At 42.4% G+C, this 4,821-nt stretch overlaps 1 long non-coding RNA gene across 1 annotated transcript; it reads right to left on the bottom strand.

Moving 5' to 3' along the window:
* Nucleotides 1-406: 406 nt before the first annotated feature.
* Nucleotides 407-1,489, bottom strand: LOC111923984 (uncharacterized). Its single transcript, XR_002861394.2, has 3 exons — nt 1,349-1,489; nt 1,143-1,248; nt 407-704 (listed from the first exon to the last, which is right to left on the bottom strand). It is a non-coding gene; the product is annotated as an uncharacterized LOC111923984 (long non-coding RNA).
* Between the last annotated feature and the right edge of the window lie 3,332 nt (nt 1,490-4,821).

Genomic DNA, 4,821 nt, shown 5'->3' with positions numbered 1-4,821 from the left:
AAAAACGGGCATTAAACATAGCTAACAGAAGAAGAGCACCATGTTCTTTTTAGACAATGGCATGCCAAGCAGCACAGTGTGCTTAAGTGCCAAAGTCCAATCTTTAGCTTCTCCCAGAGCCTGAGGGGAATTGAACTCAGCAGAACAATCCTGCTGTTAGCAGCAGGATTCTACAGAAGTAAAGCTCTCAATGTGTCCCACCAATGCCCTTGAATATGGTGTCAGGAGAAGTAACTGTCTACTGAATGTGAGACAGTGCCAGCCCTAGTGACTGGCATACATGGCACAACAGAGGAGCTTTTCTCCTGTTTCTGTGAGGTGGAATTTATATTAAGGAGTCAATGCAGCAAGTCCTGGTGATCTCCTGTTCTTGCTTTCCCCCTTCCTTTCTGTTAAATACCTAGTTATTCCATGCAAGGATGGAGACTCTCATGCTCTTGTACACATTGATGGTCTGTGTTCTAGCAGCTAGGGTGCTGTGGATAAGATGGGTAGTCCGATATCTTCAGCCAGAAGGGTTTCCATTAGCTTTGTCCTTCAACTTCTGGACACCAGCTGTGGAGCACTTGGGATGCAGTAATTATGTTCAAATCTTCAATTAACCTCAGCATGTGAGACAGGTGAATCTTACTGTAGATGTGAAGAGCACAGTCTGAGTGTTGGGATGCTCCTGATGTATTCAAGATGTGTTTTCCTGCAGACACCTATGGGTCGGTATCAATAATCAATTAGATAGTTTTGAACTGTAGCTAGATTTAGGGCTATGTAGAAAATAAATAGGTTTTTTCAAGATTTCTGATTTTGAAAGCCTAAAGTGATGGCAGCAGATGTCATTTCATTAATCTCTCCTTTACTGAATCTCAGCTCTTGAGCTGTACCCAAATTATTGTCCTGAACAGGAGATATATATCTTGCTTCTACAATGCCGAGTTATGAAGCAATGATCATTTACTGTCTTATTGGTATCAAAGCAGGGAGAAGTGGTGCCCCATTTTTCTAGACAGCAGTCAGTAAGGGAGCAGCCACCTGTGCTGAGGGTAGAGGAGAGTTTGTTAATTATGATACAAGCAGAGATGAGATTTACTAGTCAGTCTCTAAACAAATCCAGGGTTTGCTCTAGTGGACAGTAGGAAGGCCTCTACCTTTTTAAAAAACCTTTGGGATCTGTGCTTGCGTGATTACTTCTGCATCCACAGGGGTGTAACATCTAGGATGTTGCGTAAGAAGCCTTCATCATTACCCAGCAGTCTGTAACATCAAATATCAAGAGGCTTTCAATAAAACTACTGAAGTTGATAACACGCAAGGCCCAAACTCTTCTCCTTCTGTGCACTTAGTGGTTTCCTACCTGCTGCCCTTTGCATTGCATCAGAATCAGAACATCACAGCATTAACTTACTCCCTGCCTCAGGCTGCTGAGATCCCGACTTACAGAGCCAGCAGGAAATCATTTTACCTCCTCTGTGCAGAGCAACCTGCAATGAAGAAATGTTCCACTGTTTTTGGCCCTATGCCACAGCTGAGCTGCTCTGTTGGGGGCACCTCTAGAACTGTCTGTGATGACAGCAGACACCCTGCCTGTCCATGTGCTTATTCCAGGAAGGGGAGTAACAATGGACTGTGAGAGTTTGTATGATAAAGTGGAATTTGAGTGGGTACTGTAGGGTGGTTGAGAGATTTAGCTGCTGAAATTATTAAAGGATCTCATTCTGTGTATCTTCGTTTCTTGTCTGTAATCGATGGAAAGTGGCGTTTCTGTGGCTCATCAGCACTCTGTGAAGATGAGCAGCCTCTGTGCTCAGTGAGACTGGTAATAAGAGAGAAGTACCTGAGATATATAGAGCATTGCATCACTGAGTACACCTGGCCTCTTCTATTGATCGTGGTATAACCAGGCATTTTCAATGTGTCTTCATAAGTTATGCAAGGAGCACTTTTTTGAAAGAATATTTTATTGGTCAGTTGCAGATTTTCTTAGTGCTTTCCTTTGTTCAAGATTTGAACAGATTCTGTCTCAGAGAATCGATGTTTCTCTGCAACAGCTATGACTGCCCATCACAGTACCCCGTTGTTTTCTCCTCACACTTTTATTCCATGTCTGAATATGAATTTACATGACAAATTGTAATGGTGCTTTGCAAGCTGTTATAGCCTGTTGGGTAAATGATTAACATTTCAAATACATTTATAATTTAATTTCTAAATACTTACTCAAAGGACCATAATGGCTCAATTCTAATTTATCTTATATTCAATCCAATTTTTGTAACATTTATTAATTCCTTTTATTCCTGATTCAGAAGTATAACATGCCAATTAGAAACAGATTAAAAAGCCTATTTACTCCAAACCATTTCATGCCATCAAGTAAATAAAACACTGTAAAAAAAGCTCAAAACCTAAACCTGATTATTCATAGTGGAATAAGCATGCTTACAATTACATATTTCTGTAGTAGACCATAATATTTAGCACATGTCAGCTGGATTCATCTTTCATGTGCTTCAACTGTGTATTTTCATTCATTCATGGAAATCAAAGCCTTTCTCAGGTGTTTCTTCCTTAGCTTCCCACAGGATTTCTAGCAACATAGAGCAGCTGTAACTTGTGCTGCCAGACTCCTGGTAAAGAAGTGTGGTGAACAGCAACTTCTGGCTGCTCTGGGAAGAAACTTGCTCACTATAGCTTGCATGGACTTTTTCCCCATCCTCCATTCAGATCCAGAGCTCTCAGCATATTAAATAAGATAGACTTCCAGGTTTCTGTAACATTCATAGGAGCCTGACACTGGTCAGAGTTCCATATCTTGTTTCCCTTCCTCCCTCCCTCCTTCCCTTATGAAAAAGGGATAAATTGTTCTTTCACCAGAGAACAATATCAGAAGATAGATGCCTTTAAATCACCCTTGTGTTTTGCTAAGCCAGCAGCTGCGAAACTGGAGAATTCTTGTAGTATTGGCTAATTTACATCAGCCCTATGGATGATCCGGTGAACTTACACATGGCTGGGAACTGTTCTGTCCTAACTTCCAGCAGTGAAACTCCAACAGCTTGTTCCAGACATCTCTTTTCACACCTAGCTATGCATGTCTTGCTAGGATCTAGAGAGCTTGGGGTAGTTCTATTTAGCATGACTCCAGGATTAGGACTCCATTATTGTTAAAGTCAAGAGAAGAAATTGTTGCAGCCATTCCTTTCCCCCATAGCACAATGATTCTTGGCAAAAACTGCCTTTCCAGTGTGATCTGAGGCATGGAATGTGAGGCCTATGTACTCTGTCACAGGATTCTATTGCATATCAAGGCTTATATTGAGAAAGTAAGAACGTGCACACTTGTAGAACAGGCATGATCCTCTCCAGAGAAAGGAAGGAGCATGTTTAGATAAATGATTTTGACTGCTAGCTGTTTTCTGCTAGAAACCTCTGTGGTTTTGACCAGCTAGATCAGAGGCTTCTCTCATGACTCTACACAATCATCCAACCAGCCTACATCTTCTGTTATTACATGCTGTAGGATATCAACCAAGTGGAAACATGCATTGTTGTGGAAGTACGGGCATATGAAATAATGCAGAAGCTTTGGGGAACCCTGCTACCCAAAACAAGTCAACCAGAACCCATTAAATGATTTAATTTTTGTCCATCCATCTATTGATTGTACTGCTTGTGTAAGAATAGCAGTGACAGCAGCAGTGCTGAGAGTCTGAACAGAATTATTAAAAGACACTGCTTTGCAAAGTGAATGGATGTGTAATAGGAAAAACTTAAAACAATAAATCTTTGACAGCGCTGATTCAGTCTTTGTGAAATAACTAACTGATTGCCAGAGACTTTTAATGTCAAAACATCAGATTTTGCAAGTACCTGAGAATAAGCATGCATTGTAATACTGGTGTCTTTTATTTTTTCCTGGCAGTAAAGAAATGCTTTCAGGTGTTACAAAAGAGGACGTGTGATATGAAAAATGGGGATAACACAGACGACAGCTCAAAGGGGAATGCTAATGTGTTATTATGGGAATGATGATATACTCCCTGTGCATTTGTGGTGCAGTGGCTTTCTATACCCAGGTATAGATGGCTAATTTATCTCTCTAACACATGACCTACATCAATGGCACCACAGCCTGCCAGCCACTGAAGTTGCTTCATAAAAGGACACAAATCACTATTCAGGAGTTTGAGGCCTGGAAGATATTAGCTGTGGATGCCTTCACGTTTGTCTTACAGACCTTCCAGAGCATGAGGACATGAGGGAGTGAGTTTGCCCCCTCCTGGTTTGCCAGTGGCATCATAGGGTTTGCAGATATAGTTCAACTACCTGTAAGTGTAGCCTTGTTAGCAGGCAGAAGCAATGAGGTGAATAAAGTACATTCTTGTGCCTTATTTCAGTTTAGATATGTAGAAAAGTAAGTTCACATGGCTGCCTTCATGATTCAGAGCATGGATGAAGAGCAAAGAGGAACAGATAGAAAATCTGAATTTATCAGAGTCACTGTGCACCACCAGGACCACCCAGCTGTCTCCTGCAGGCAGGTGGGGGTGACACGACTGGTCCACAGGGCATTTTGTCATCACCCTGAGATCACTGCCACCCTGGCTGCTGGCCCTGCCTGCATGGTTGTTCCCCCAGCTCTGCCTATGGCCCACAAGTCACAGCTCTACCCAGCCCGAGATCTCTTGTCCTGGCTGCTATGCCCAGGTGCCTTGGCACTGCCTGAGGGTGTCCTGGCAGGAAAGACACTGCCTGTGCTGGGGCGCCTCTCAGCTGCTCACTTGCACTGTTCCTGCTGCTCCTCAACACATTTGTCAGTGCAGTTTT

The sequence above is a fragment of the Cyanistes caeruleus genome, chromosome 1 (genome assembly GCF_971803275.1).
Source record: "Cyanistes caeruleus chromosome 1, bCyaCae1.hap1.1, whole genome shotgun sequence".
NCBI classification, from domain to species: Eukaryota; Metazoa; Chordata; class Aves; order Passeriformes; family Paridae; genus Cyanistes; species Cyanistes caeruleus.
This window is presented reverse-complemented; position numbering and strand designations above follow the sequence as displayed.